The sequence below is a fragment of the Aristolochia californica genome, unplaced genomic scaffold, assembly GCF_029961685.1.
Source record: "Aristolochia californica isolate CCGP_79_NKW_82.1479 unplaced genomic scaffold, dmAriCali1.0.hap1 SCAF_3, whole genome shotgun sequence".
Classification (NCBI taxonomy): Eukaryota; Viridiplantae; Streptophyta; class Magnoliopsida; order Piperales; family Aristolochiaceae; genus Aristolochia; species Aristolochia californica.
Window position 1 is genome coordinate 42,280,302 of NW_027181992.1, and position 15,882 is coordinate 42,296,183.

The 15,882-nt window shown below is 42.1% G+C and overlaps 1 protein-coding gene and 1 non-coding gene across 5 annotated transcripts in view; both read right to left on the reverse strand.

The window, feature by feature from the left end:
* The window catches only part of LOC137958462 (uncharacterized), a 96,727-nt gene that overhangs the window by 27,722 nt on the left and 53,123 nt on the right, over positions 1-15,882 (reverse strand). The window lies entirely within an intron of this gene.
* On the reverse strand, positions 6,204-6,310 carry LOC137960689 (small nucleolar RNA R71). The gene has a single exon (XR_011114239.1). It is a non-coding gene; the product is annotated as a small nucleolar RNA R71 (small nucleolar RNA).

Consider the following 15,882-nt stretch of genomic DNA (forward strand, 5'->3'; position numbering starts at 1 on the left):
CTGCTGCCAAACATCAGCAAACGAGGCGGTGGGGTAATTGGAGAGGCTAGAGAGTGAGCTGAAGGAGACCATCAACAGGTTATCTCCTAGTCACCAATCAGACCAAAATTTAGTTTGAAGACCATTGCCGGCAAAGCACTTAACAAAGGCGGAGAACCGTGGGAGGAGGAAAAAGATCTTCCTCCAAATTAGTGAAAGTCGATGTAGGTTGCCGCCCTCCAACCACCATCCCTCATGCTGACCAGCTTTGGCAGCAACCAGAGAGCGCCAAATCAGCGAGGGAGAATTGTTAAATCTCCACAGCCACTTGAGCAAGTAAGTAGAGTTTGTGCCAGAGATGCTTCTGATGCCGAGACCGCCGAGATGAGTTGGTTGGCACACTTCAGCCCAGTTCACAAGGCGGTTTTCTGCTCTCCATTGGGACAGCCCCAAAAAAATTTCCTCCTCAGAACTCTTAACCAACTGGCAACAACAACTGGGTAGAAAAGAAGAAGAGAAAGTAGCTTGTTATTCCATGGAGGCAATGTCTTCAGCCAGCTGATTTGAGATGGGAGAGAGCCATCCAATGTCCTTAAGAGTGATGAACCATCATGATGAAAAGGAAAGGTGATAAGGGGTCCTCCTAACAGATCCCATGAGTGCCTTGAAAATGCCCATAGGAGACCATTTACCAATATAGAATAGGAGGTGGAAGAAACACCATTACGCATCCAAAATCTCCAGCAGGTTCCAAAACCCATTTGCCCAAGGAGATAGTCAAGGAGCTTCCAGTTGACACAATCGAACGCCTTCTCGAAATCAGGTTTGAGAGCAAATATGTGAAGTTTGCAGCACTTGAAAGAGTCAAGAAGCACGTGCGCGACCATGTTGGAATCTAGGATATTATGACCACGGATGAAGGCACTCTGACACAGGTGAATAATCTGAGGCAGGACGCTTCGGAGTCTGTTTGCAAGCAACCGAGCAATAATTTTGTAAGTACTGGTGGAGAGGTTGATAGGTCTGAAGTCTCAAGGATGCTCAGTGTTGATTTCCTTAGGCACCAAAGGCAATGAATGAAGCTCCCATGGCCCAGCATGTAATGTCGCATTGGTGGAAGTTGTTGATGAGGGCGAATACATCTTCTTGGATAGTCTGCCAGCAATGTCGATAAAATTCCCTACTGAAGCCATCGGGCCCAAGGGCACGATCTGTAGGCATCCCAAGTCAAAGATATCAATATCGGAGTGGGAGAAGGGAAGCTCCAGATTGGTAGCAGCATTGTCACTGAACCATTGGTACCAAAGGTGTTGGAACACAGGATGATCAAACCGCTCCTCAGTGTATAGCTCTACAAAAAACTACACAATAGCATTAGTGATACATAGTCTATCCGATCTCACCTGGTCCTCAATGTTGAGGGAGGTGATTCAGTTAGCTCTCCTCCTGGCTGAAGCGATGGAGTGGAAGAATTTGGAGTTTCCATCACCATCGGACAGCCAGTGAATGGTTTCATTGTAGGATAGATTTTGGAATTCACGAGTAAGATCATTGTGAAGGGAGAGTTCAAGGTTGGAGAGAGAACTTTGTTCCTCAAGGAGATCAAGCTCAAAGATTCGGCTCAGGAGTGAACTCTTCTGATTAGTGGCAGTAGTCCGGTGACTAGAGGACCAGGATCGGATTTTGGTTTTGAGCATCTTCAACTTAAGAGGAAAAGTCCATCAGGGGTTGGAGCTGGGCAGAATAGATTGCCATCAGTCCGACAAAATTAGCGTCAAAATCATGGTCCCAAAGCCAACAATTTTCAAACCGGTGGTCAGTTGTGGGAGACTGTTTCTCTCACCGGTGGCACCAGCAGCGACGCATCCCCCGGCCGACACATAGCCCAGCACACCCACCCCATCCCCCTGCCACCACTGAGCCCCCTGACAGCCTCCTACCCCTATGCCTTCGGCTGCCTGCCCCTACCATGTGGACTACCTTGGCCTCCATTTAATCTCAAGAAAGTAATTTGTCAAGGATCTATGAGTTATATGTGAAATGTTTTAATATGAAGCATAGAAGTAGATCAGTGAAACAAATTATTTCACAGAGATGAGAGAGGTACTATAGGAGATTAGTATAATTCATCCTTTTTACTGCAAATGTTACAAACATTCGTAAGAAAGAAATCAGATTCAAGTAGCCCGATTTTTGGATGGTTTGGGGCCTGAGTATGATGTTATTCGAGCGCAAATGTTGGCAAATGAGGATATGACCACCCTTGAGCAAGTCTTTAATAAAGTTTTCGAGTTGAAGGTGCAGTAGTAAATAAGAATGAGTCTGGTGGAGCTCCCTCAAAAGCAGCTGCTCTTAACCTCCAGCTACGAGTAAGCTTGATGGTCAGTTTCATTATGGTAATAAAAGAGGTAGAGGTCGCTCTTTCTCTACTTGTGGCCGTGGCCGAAATGATCGGGGGGATCTAAAATGTGTTCGTTGCAATAGGACTAATCATTTTTCTGAGAAATGCAGGGAAATTTTTGGCAAGCCTACCTAGGCCAACTCTATAGTCACAAATAAGGACGCCTCCTCATACACTGGATCCTATGAGGAAATTCAACAGTTAGTATAATGACTACCTCAGCTAACTGTTTCATCTACTGCTTCGCAGACTACTGAGACTCCTTCCTCAACGAATGCCATGATGGCAAGTACAGGTATAAATGCATTGAATGTGTGTCATCCCCCCTCTTGGATCATTGATTCAAGAGCCTCTACACACATGTCAGGTAAGCCCACCTTATTTCAGTCCATTAATCCATCTCATTCATATAGTCGAGTTACTTTGGTTGATGGATCCACCTCTCCCGTTCAGGGGGAGGGTATAGTTCATACTACATAAAAATGTACTTAGATTCTATTTTATTTCTTCCAAAGTTTCTAGTTAATCTCTTGTGTGTGAGTCATTTTACCAAATCCAAAAATTGTTCAGTAATTTTTTATCCTATTGCGTTTTCCAGGACTTGCAAACGAAGAAGGTGATTGGTTCAGGACATGAGAAGGGAGGGCTTGTTGTGGAGGAGGGCCCATCATGCTAGGTTGTATCCCTCCTCATTTTGAATTAAATTCACTCTTCCCTCAAAAAAAAAAAAAAAAAAAAAAAAAAATGAGAAGGGAGAGCTCTACAAGCTGGATGATGTATCAATTTATTGAGTTGTTGCTAAGGGTGGGCACGAACCCGGCTTTCTGGGGTCGGGTAGGGTCGTGTTCCCCACCAAACCTGAGCCGATGCCCACCCTTAGTTGTGACACTCACTACTGCAGATTCTTCTTACTTGTGGTATCTGCGTTTGGGACATCATCATCAGTTAAGTTGCCTCAGTCTTTTCCTTCTTTGCCAATTAAAATTTCATTTGATTGCGAGCCTTGCCAGTTGAGAAAACATTGTCGCTCCAATTTCCCAGTTAGTTCTAGTTGAAGTACCGAATTGTTTGAAATAGTTCACTCTGATGAATGAGATCCATATCGGATTTCTAGTCCATTTGGTTTTAAGTATTTCGCGTCGTTTATTGATGATTTCAGTAGAGTAACTTGGGTGTATCTACTACCGGAGAAGTCCGAAGTATTTGATGTATTCCTTAATTTTTTCAATGAAATAAAGAATCATTTTGGTACTTATGTTCATGTGCTTCGTAATGACAATGGTTTGGAATATCTTAATCATAAATTTTTATTATTTAATGTCTCTTTTTTTTTCTTAGAATGAGTGTGAATTTATTAAAAGGAGAAGGAGAAGTACAAACTAGGGGGGACCCTCCCATTACAACAAGAGATTGAAGGGAGGTACCCAATTTAGTTTGACTATCAGCAAAAGAGTTTGTTGCCTGATAGATGCCATATTCTGACATGAGAACTAGGTTAATTATAATAGAATAACCTTTATAATTGTGTTATAGGTGGTTACTTATCGGTTTTCAAATGAAATGAGCATTTATTGAATTTGGCATTAATCACTGTCGATATTGCATATTTCTCCCTCCTGAATTATATTTCATTATTTTTTTAGTCTTATTTCTTCCTGAAATGCTTTTTATAAATTCAATTATGGAATTTCAGGAGAATTTGGGTGGAGAAGAAGATATTTACCAAAATGCCCTTAGTGAAATGGAGGTAATTTCTAGGGCAAAACGTTTTAAAAGAAGAAAAATCATATTTAAAGGGAGAGGCGTCGAACGAGAGGGGGGAGGAGCGTGAAAGGAAAAGAGAGAGTATTGAAAAACAGAGGAGCACCGTCGACCGAAACAGGGGAGGATCCGAGAGGAGTTCCCCACCGCCGTTCGCCGGGCCACCGTCGTCCGCCGTCGTCCACCACCATCCGGCAACCGAGAACAGACCCGAGGAGAGCTCGAGAGAGTCTCCGTCGCGGCGAGTTTGACGCTGCCATTCTTTGCTCGCCAGGCCGGGAGGGGATCCGAGAGGGCTTCTCCGGTGCCACTTCTTCTTTCCGACCATCCTCCGGCGTCGTTTACATATTCCGACCAGTCCCGGAGCCATTCCGACTCCAACCGAGACTCGAGAGAGCCGGTTAGAGAACGTCAGCTCTGTTTCGCTCTTCGCCGGACGTTACCTCCGTCCGTCGGCTTCTAACCGTCGTCGCCGGCGTCGTCTCTACCTCCGGCCACTCACTATTGCTACCCAACGCCACCAATTTCCGGAAATCGCAGCACCCGTGAGAACGAGTTGCTGCCTGAGCGAGAGGAGGAAGAAGGGGAGTAATTCGTCATTATTTAATTTAATTTTTCATATGGTTTGAACTTAGGTTTTGAATGTTAATTGAATCTGATTTGATAATTAAGGTTTATTTAAGATTTTTTTTCTTGATATTTGATTAAATTAGTTAATTAGGGTAAGATTATAATTGAGGTTGGATTTTGGTATTTTAATCCGATTTCTGTCTTTAACTCTAGGCGCCCGAGAGGGGCTAGACGCAAGGATTGAGAATTCGGATTCGTGGTTACGTGGCACTCGAGAGAGGCACGAATCACGATAAAATCCAGAGTTGATAATTTTAGCATCATCACAATAGGAAATTAATTCTCTGCATTCTATTGTAATCTGATCTTGGTCATTAACTCTATGCGCCCGAGAGGGGCTAGACGCAAGGATTGAGAATCCGGATTCGTGGTTACGTGGCGCTCGAGAGAGGTACGAATCACGGTAAAATCCAGAGTTGACGTTTCCTGTTGTGCAAATAGTTAATTAAATTATTGCTTGATAATTTAGGATATAATTAGTGTTTAGTTCATATTAATTCATCATATTTGGTTAGGCTAGTTGATTGAAGAATACACGAAATTCAATCCTCCCTGTGGATATGAACCTCGCTTATTGCTAGATTACATGAACGATTCGTACGCTTGCGAGGTATAAAAGTCGATGTAACTAAAATTCTACATCAAGTTTTTGGCGTCGTTGCCGGGGAGGCACGTATTAAGCGTATTTCTTTGTTCTCCATAGTCTTAGGTTAGATTTTTTTAAATTTTTTATTTTATTTTATTTTTATTTTATTTTTATTTATTTTTATTTTATTTTTATTTTTATTTTTATTTTTATTTTTATTTTTATTTTTTTATTTTTTTTATTTTTTTGGAATTATTTTTATTTCTTCTAGTTAGTTCATATTTTTAGTAGCGAGTTTGTTAGCTTAATTTGATAGTTCATTTTGTTTCTTTTTGTGTTTTTATACACGGGCGCCGCTCCCTAGGTGTACCATTAGCTCCCTTTGTTGAAGAGGTAGAACATATTTGTAGGAAAACACCCGAAGTCAAGTTAGGAGCTACCATGGCCAATTAGAGCGAACCATTACAGTTACCTGCAGCAGGTGACCGTAGAGCCCTGAGGGATTATTCTATCCCATCCCACTTCACATCACCTTCTTGCATTATATTGCCACCCACTACTGCCGCCAGTTATGAGTTGAAACCGGGTGTGATCCAACTCCTCCCTACATTCTATGGGTTGGAGAAGGAGGACCCATATTACCACATCAAGGAATTCTTAGATATTTGTGCAACTTTTAAATTCCAGAATTTCTCAGATGACTCTATCCGGTTAAGACTTTTTCCATTTTCACTTAAGGATAAGGCCAAGTCTTGGCTTAATTCCTTAGAGGTGGGCAGCATTACTTCATGGGACACATTAGTCACGAAATTTTTGTCCAAGTACTTTCCCATTCAGAGAACTACAGCCCTCAGGAGAGAAATCTCCAACTTTATGCAGCAGGAGGGTGAACACTTTTATGAGGCTTGGGAGAAATGGAAGGATTTGATCCGTAGGTGTCCGCATCATGGGTTTGAGAAATGGCATTTAGTGCAATACTTTTATCAAGGTCTTACACCCCAGGTTAGATCCATGGTAGATGCAACAAGTGGTGGGAGTTTGATGGGTAAGAATGCTAGTGAGGTGTGGGATTTTTTTGAAACGTTGAGTGATCAATCTCAGCAATGGGGTTCGTCATTTAATGTTGATAGGAGATCCCACGAAGCCAAAAGAGGGGGTCTCTATGAGGTTAGTGAAACACCTATGCTCATGGCCAAGATTGAAGGGTTGACTAGAAAAATTGATGCCCTTATGGTGTCCAAGAGTTCACCTGCTCCTAACCCATCTACTGTATGTGCCAAATGCTCTGGTTCATCTCATCCCACACAAATGTGTCCATCTAGTTCATCCTACCCAGAGCTCATTGAGGACTTGAATGCAGTCCAGAATTTTCATAGACCAAACCGGAACGATCCTTTTTCAGAAACATATAATCCGGGTTGGGCTAGGCACCCAAATTTCTCATGGTCCAAGGGCCCACAGGTTGGGGGTGCTCCAGGGTTTACTCAACCCCAAGCTCCGCGCCCACACTTCACTCAACAACCATTGATTCCACAAAAACCTTCACTTGAGGATACACTTCAATTATTCATGCAGAATACACAGTCCTCCATTGCTAAACTTGAAATGCAAGTGAGTCAGTTGGCCAGCCACATGAGTGAACAAGCACAAAATAGACTCCCGAGTCAAACCATTCCTAACCCCAAAAGCACACAGGAGAGTGAGTTGAGTTCCAAACCCCACCATGAGCAAGCCAAAGCCATAACCACCCTTAGGAGTGGTCGTGAGTTGAACAATGGGGTAGGGACCACTAAGTCTAAGGAGTCAAAGGATGACAATGGGGACACATCATTGAGTGAAGAACCTCCAAGTTCTCCACCAACAGCCAAGCAGATCCCTAACCAAGTCCCATTAGCTCCTTATCCGCAGAGGTTATCGGGCCCACCTAGGAAAGGAGATAGCATGCATGAAACGTTGGAACTGTTTAGTAAGGTTCACATTAACATTCCACTTCTTGATGCTATTAGGCAAGTGCCTGCCTATGCACGATTTTTGAAAGACCTTTGTACACAGAAGAGAAAACAACATGTTAACAAAAAGGTCTTTCTTACTGAGAATGTAAGCTCAATTCTGAAGCATAACACTCCTCCTAAAGTTAAAGATCCTGGATGTCCCACAATTTCATGTGTCATTGGTGAACATACCATCCAGAGAGCTCTTCTTGACTTAGGGGCAAGTGTGAATTTGCTTCCTTTCTTTGTGTACCAGCAATTAGGTTTGGGGGAATTGAAGCCTACTCCCATCACACTTCAACTAGCTGACCGTTCTGTCAAGATACCACGAGGAATAGTTGAAGATGTTTTGATAAAAGTGGACAAATTTTTGTTCCCGGTTGATTTCATTGTTCTTGATACAGAACCAGTAGTCGATGTGACCAACCAAATTCCTGTCATCCTAGGACGTCCCTTCTTAGCCACATCTAATGCTATCATTCATTGTAAAAGTGGTCAGTTGGAGTTGTCTTTTGGAAATTTTAAGATCTCATTGAATGTATTTAATGTCGGGCACCACCCACTTGAGTCTGATGATCTGAGTCCTGCATTTAATATAGAAACTGTTATGCTTGATAACGAATCCACTCTTGAATCTTTTGAGTCTTGCATAACATCTTTAGACATGGACTATTTTGATGAGGAAACATATTTCCGAGAGGTTAATTCTTTACTCGATTCTGTACCTCTGTTGGAGGAAGCTTATGAGGTTATCACAACGGAACATCCACAGGATCCTCCTCTTGACTTGGACAAACCTCTTGAAACTTCCAAGCTAGACCTTAAGCCACTCCCTCCCACATTGAAGTATGCGTTCTTGGGACCCATGAACTCATTACCAGTCATTATTTCCTCTTATTTGAGTACTGAGCAGGAGGAACAATTGACTGAAGTTTTACAAGCACACAGAGAGGCATTGGGGTGGACTCTTGATGCCTTAAAAGGGATTAGCCCCTCCATATGCATGCATCGTATTCATTTGGAGGAGGGGACTAAAGCCTCACGTGAGATGCAACGTAGGTTAAATCCCCATATGCTGGAGGTTGTGAGAGAAGAAGTCATCAGGTTGCTTGTGACAGGAATCATTTACCCTATTTCCGATAGCACCTGGGTGAGTCCAATTCAAGTTGTCCCTAAGAAAGGGGGGATAACGATAATGAAAAATGAGAGTGGTGAATTGATTCCCACAAGAACTACCACCAAGTGGCGTGTCTGCATTGACTATAGAAAACTTAATTCTGCCACTAGGAAGGATCACTTCCCACTACCTTTCATTGATCAGGTACTAGAGCAATTGGCCGGCCACAATTTTTATTGCTTCTTAGATGGATACTCCGGCTACAATCAAATTCCCATTGCTCCAGAAGACCAGGAAAAGACCACATTCACGTGTCCGTTTGGCACCTATGCTTACAAACGCATGCCTTTTGGTTTATGCAATGCGCCAGCCACTTTCCAACGATGCATGATGAGTATCTTTTCTGACATGATTGGTGAATTTTTAGAGGTCTTTATGGATGACTTTTCTGTGTTTGGCTCTAGTTTTGATACATGTTTGCACAATCTTTCACTCGTATTGTCCCGTTGCATTAAGTCCAATTTAGTCTTGAATTGGGAAAAATGCCACTTCATGGTGAAAGAAGGAATTGTTTTAGGACATGTAGTGTCTGAGCAGGGTGTAGAAGTGGACAAAGCCAAGGTTGACCTAATTGCCAATCTGCCACCACCTACTTCTGTGAAGGGGGTGCGTTCTTTCCTTGGCCATGCTGGGTTCTATAGGCGTTTCATTAAAGACTTTAGCAAAATTTCTCGTCCTTTGACGAATTTACTTGCTCAAGATGTTGCTTTCGCCTTTGATGATGCCTGTATTCATGCTTTTGAAACACTGAAGAAATGTTTGTCCACTGCACCCATTGTCCAACCCCCTATTTGGTCTTTGCCTTTTGAGTTGATGTGTGATGCCTCTGACTATGCATTGGGGGCTGTTTTGGGGCAAAAGACGGATAAAATGCCCTGTGTCATTCAATATGCTAGCTGAACTCTTCATGATGCTCAATTGAATTATACTACCACTGAGAAGGAGTTGCTAGCTGTTGTGTTTGCCTTGAACAATTTCAGATCATATCTGTTAGGGTCAAAGGTTATAGTGTTCACTGATCATTCTGCTTTGAAGTACTTATTATCCATCAAGGACACTAAACCTCGCTTGATTAGATGGATCTTGCAATTGCAAGAATTTGACCTTGAGATTCGAGATAAGAAGGGTTGTGAGAATGTTGTTGTTGATCATCTATCTAGGATCTGTGTAGTACCTCAGGAAGGATTCCTTCCTTTAAATGATTCCTTCCCTGATGAACAACTTCTCCAAGTATCCCAGTTGCCTTGGTTTGCTGACATAGTCAACTATCTTGTAACTCATAAGATTCCTGATTATTGGAGTAAACAAGATAGGTTGAAATTCTTTTCCCAAGTCAAACATTTTTTTTGGGATGACCCTTATTTGTTCAAGGTGTGTTCTGACCAAGTCATTAGGCGTTGTGTACATGAGCAAGACTTTGCCAACATTCTTGAATTTTGTCATTCCCACGCATGTGGTGGACATTTTGGTGCTAGAAAGACCGCGGCTAAAGTCTTGCAATGTGGTTTCTATTGGCCTTCATTATTTAGAGATGCCCATGAGTTTTGTCAGGTGTGTGATAAATGCCAACGAAATGGTTGTTTGTCTAGGAAGAACATGATGCCTCTTAACCCCATTCTTATTGTTGAATTGTTTGATGTGTGGGGTATTGACTTCATGGGTCCTTTTCCTGTCTCGTTCGGCTATCAATACATTCTTGTTGTTGTTGAATATGTCTCTAAATGGATTGAAGCTATATCATGTAAGACAAATGATCACAAAGTGGTGGTAAAGTTTTTAAAAGAAAATATCTTTAATCGGTTTGGTACCCCGAGAGCGATCATCAGTGATGGGGGATCTCATTTTTGTAACAGAGCATTTGAGACCTTATTGAAGAAATATTCCATCACTCATCGGGTGTCCACTCCGTACCACCCGCAAACTTGTGGTCAAGTGGAAATCTCTAATAGGGAGATCAAACGGATTTTGGAGAAGTCGGTTCGCTTTGATAGGAAAGATTGGTCCACTCGATTGGACGATGCTTTATGGGCCTATCGAACCGCTTATAAGACTCCGATTGGGATGTCTCCATTTCGCCTAGTGTTCGGCAAAGCATGTCATCTACCTGTTGAGCTTGAGCATAGAGCTTATTGGGCCATTAAGGCTTTAAATTTTGATTTAACTCAAGCGGGTGAGGAGAGAAAGTTGCAATTGAATGAGTTGGAGGAGATACGTCATGATGCTTATGAGAATGCCAAACTGTATAAGGAGCGAACAAAGCTTTTACATGATAAATCTATTTTTCGCAAGTCTTTTACTGTTGGGCAGAATGTTTTACTTTATAACTCACGATTGCATTTGTTTCCAGGGAAGCTAAGATCCAGGTGGTCCGGTCCATTTGAAGTTACACAGGTGTTTCCTCATGGCGCTATTGAGATCCGCAATCACGGAGATGGGTCAAGCTTCAAAGTTAACGGTCAGAGGCTCAAACCGTATCTTGAGAATATCCCCACACCGGAGGAAGTGATGGTGATTTTCTTGGAGGAACCTGTCATTTCATCTTGAATGCGTCAGAGTCTTGCTTACGACTATAAACTTAGCACATTGTGGGCAATCCCCATATTTCTATCCCTTTGTACATTACAGTTTTATTTTTATTTTATTTTTTTTGGTTTATTCATACTCTCTTGCCGGCTGAGAGCATAAATGGTTCCAGTAGTCGATGACCAAACTTTTGGTCCCTAGTTTGAGAGGTCTGTACTCAAACAACCGTTCTGGGATTGACCAGTTCGATCTTGAAGTATTGAATGAAAACCTTATGGTGAGTAACTTAAGGACTTGTGTTCAGCGAGTGATTCTTGCTGCCTTCAGTGGCCAGTCACACGGAGATTTCTTCAAAGTGTGATGTGGGATAGCGGTTTCATCTACGGATGATTACCTACGGGTACGGCTGATACGAGTAAACCTTCTTCGAGGGAGACTATGTATCATTCCTGGGGGTCTTTATTATTTTTATTTTTTTTGTAGTCGTTATAGTGTTTTAACTTTTCCCCATTGAGGACAATGTCAGGTTTAGGTTTGGGGGGGGGAGGAAACGACTCTTTTATGTCTTAGCAATAATTTTCTTTTGATTTGTGTTACCGGTTTTCAAATTACTCCTCTTAGTATGTGGTTAACATTACTAGAGTTAAAATAAGTTGTTCAAATGTGTTTCAAAAATTTTCGTAAATTTGTGTAGAATATGCCTATTAGAAATCTGATATCATTTGTTGTGATTCATGAGAATTCAGTGGGATAACTTACTATTGCATTAGACTTGGAATTTAGTTGCAAAAGAGAACATGTAAATCTAGTGTTGATTTATGTTAGTCTGAATAGTCCTGTATGCCTGTTTGAACTCAATTTTTTTTTATACCTCAGTGAAATTCCTTGTTGTAATGTATGAATGCGAAGGGAAATACTCTTGCTTGCAAAAGACAGATAACTTCAGAAACAGCCTGGGCAAACCCAGGGACATGCACCAGAACAGTTGGTTACTTAAAAATAAGTGCATGTGCAGTGAAGACGAATACAAAATGGTGGTAATACCAAAAGTATTCAGTGAAACAAAAATTACGCTGGTAATAGCAAAAGTGCGCTGGTAATAGCGTAAAATGGTTTTCAATCTGGAAGCAATGAGTTTCTTAACTTTGAAGATGAATTGTAATTTGAAAGAAGTTGCAAGTCAAGATTGAAATTGGTATATTTCTTCTGTGAGATTGTCAGACAACAAGCTTACTCTACTATTTTCTCTTAATTGTGATGTGACCAGGATTTTATTGTTATTTGTTGCCTCTTTGTTCTGTTGAAGTAATAGCTTATGGGTCACATTGGTTCAAGTGGAGTAACAATGAGTGTATTTGGATTGATAATAGGCTATATTTTACACAAGTTTTAATATTTCGCAAGATCTCATATGAATTTCAGATATTTTACGATACTAAGTATTAGTCATATGCTAATGAGGAGTAAATTTTCTTCAGTTTTTCTTTTTATATTATTGATTTAAATAAATTTTGTGGGTAAATTCCATGCAAACCCTCACGAGACATAACTCGTCCACTACTGCAGAGCAGGGGTTTAACGGCTTGTTGCATGCGCTAAATGCAATTGTGCTCCCTACGAAAGTGGCATTTTGTTTTCCTAGGCTTAATTTTGGTTCGATTGTTGTTTTGCTAGGGACTAGCAAAGATTTAGGTTTGGGGGGGTGATAGATGCCATATTCTGACATGAGAACTAGGTTAATTATAATAGAATAACCTTTATAATTGTGTTATAGGTGGTTACTTATCGGTTTTCAAATGAAATGAGCATTTATTGAATTTGGCATCAATCACTGTCGATATTGCATATTTCTCCCTCCTGAATTATATTTCATTATTTTTTTAGTCTTATTTCTTCCTGAAATGCTTTTTATAAATTCAATTATGGAATTTCAGGAGAATTTGGGTGGAGAAGAAGATATTTACCAAAATGCCCTTAGTGAAATGAAGGTAATTTCTAGGGCAAATCATTTTAAAAGAAGAAAAATCATATTTAAAGGGAGAGGCGTCGAACGAGAGGGGGGAGGAGCGTGAAAGGAAAAGAGAGAGTATTGAAAAACAGAGGAGCACCGTCGACCGAAACAGGGGAGGATCCGAGAGGAGTTCCCCATCGCCGTTCGCCGGGCCACCGTTGTCCACCACCATCCGGCAACCGAGAACAGACCCGAGGAGAGCTCGAGAGAGTCTCCGTCGCGGCGAGTTCAACGCTGCCATTCTTTGCTCGCCAGGCCGGGAGGGGATCCGAGAGGGCTTCTCCGGTGCCACTTCTTCTTTCCGACCATCCTCCGGCGTCGTTTACATATTCCGACCAGTCCCGGAGCCATTCCGACTCCAACCGAGACTCGAGAGAGCCGGTTAGAGAACGTCAGCTCTGTTTCGCTCTTCGCCGGACGTTACCTCCGTCCGTCGGCTTCTAACCGTCGTCGCCGGCGTCGTCTCTACCTCCGGCCACTCACTATTGCTACCCGACGCCACCAATTTCCGGAAATCGCAGCACCCGTGAGAACGAGTTGCTGCTCGAGCGAGAGGAGGAAGAAGGGGAGTAATTCGTCATTATTTAATTTAATTTTTCATATGGTTTGAACTTAGGTTTTGAATGTTAATTGAATCTGATTTGATAATTAAGGTTTATTTAAGATTTGTTTTCTTGATATTTGATTAAATTAGTTAATTAGGGTAAGATTACAATTGAGGTTGGATTTTGGTATTTTAATCCGATTTCTGTCTTTAACTCTAGGCGCCCGAGAGGGGCTAGACGCAAGGATTGAGAATTCGGATTCGTGGTTACGTGGCGCTCGAGAGAGGCACGAATCACGGTAAAATCCAGAGTTGATAATTTTAGCATCATCACAATAGGAAATTAATTCTCTGCATTCTATTGTAATCTGATCTTGGTCATTAACTCTATGCGCCCGAGAGGGGCTAGACGCAAGGATTGAGAATCCGGATTCGTGGTTACGTGGCGCTCGAGAGAGGTACGAATCACGGTAAAATCCAGAGTTGACATTTCCTGTTGTGCAAATAGTTAATTAAATTATTGCTTGATAATTTAGGATATAATTAGTGTTTAGTTCATATTAATTCATCATATTTGGTTAGGCTAGTTGACTGAAGAATACACGAAATTCAATCCTCCCTGTGGATATGACCCTCGCTTACTGCTAGATTACATGAACGATTCGTACGCTTGCGAGGTATAAAAGTCGATGTAACTAAAATTCTACATCACTGCCTGGGGGACATGAATCTAGGTAACGTCCTATTGTCTCCATGGGGGGCTTTGGATTTAGCGCAACAATCAATTACAATCTTGGAGTCTCCCTCAATGATAAGCGGCCCAAAGAATTAATCACAGAAGATAATGAGGCCATGAAGGAGCCCTGTAAGTTCCACAAAGGTGGAGTAAGAGGTTCCAAGAGGCCCAGCCTAGGCAGCAAGGAGGGAACCATTGTTCGAGCAGATGCCACCGCCAAAGCCAGTCGGAGGCACTGCCATCAAAATTCAGCTTGAGAGAGCCAGCAGGAGGGGGCTGTCATTCAGCCATGGTGGCAAGCCAAGGAGGGCCGGTCATCTGGGCAATCAAACATCAGTTGGTTCTCAAGTATGTGCCTTGTAGATAGAGGAATTCCTTCATGGTCAGGAGCCAAGAGGAAACCAGGCCAGTAATAGATTCAGCGAGGGAGTCAACGTTGGTGAATTTGCATTGAAAGTGTATGTTGTTTTGTTCTTTCCAAATGAATCAAGGTATGAAGCCCACGTAGTTGGAGAGGAGAAGCTTGTCGAGCTTAGGAAGGCGGGAACCCTGAAGGGATTGAATCATGGAGGGAATATCTCAGGGCATAGATTCAAACAATCTGATACAGCAGGTTATTCCACACACTCCAGGCATAAGAGCAATGTAGGAGAACATGGCCGACCGAGTTGGCCTCAGCGTTGCAAAGAGAGCATGTAGGCTGTCACACCGGAGGAGGCTGTCAGTGGTTAGAATTTTGTTTAAGCTAGCTGTCCAAATGAAGAACTAAGCACATTGAGGGGGGGGGGGGGGGGGGGGGGGGGAGGGCAATTGGGTGCCAGGAATGTAAAGCAAGAGGTCGGCCGTCAGAAGCAAAGTCATGATGCAGCTAAGAGTAAGCCAAGGAGACCAAGGAGCTGCTCCCATCGACAAGTCAGATAAGTCTGTAGGGGACGCGAGTCCAAATTTTGGCCTGCATCAGCTTGGAGGCAGCTAAAGCCTCAATGTCAAATAAGTCATGCCAGAGCTGGAGACTCTAATTGCAATAGCCCTTATACAGTATAACAAAACGAGGTGTCTGAACGTAAAAACAAACATCTCCTTGAGGTTACAAGGATAATATTACTGTATATGAATGTTTCAAATCTAGCATCGTGCTACTTGATTAATCATATGCCCTCATTCGTTTTGAGTGGTCAAGTTCATCTTCATGTTTTAAAACTGAATTGTAAACTATTTCATGTAGTTCCTCGTGTTTTTTGTTGTACTTGTTTTGTTCATATGTTTGGAACTTCGGTTGATAAGTTGTCACCTCGATTTGCCAAATGTGTCTTCATGGAATATTATCGTGGACAAAAAGGGTACAAATGTTATAATCCAACTCGATAGAAGACATGTGTCAGCTGATGTGACCTTCTTTGAACATACTCCGTATTTTGAATCCTCTACTAAGCTTCCTGTCTCACTTGAGCCTCCTACAGATAGTCATGTTCCTATTGCAGTTTTGGATGTACCAACTCCATCGAGTTCTTCATCGCCTCTCCATGTTTACAACTGTCATTCT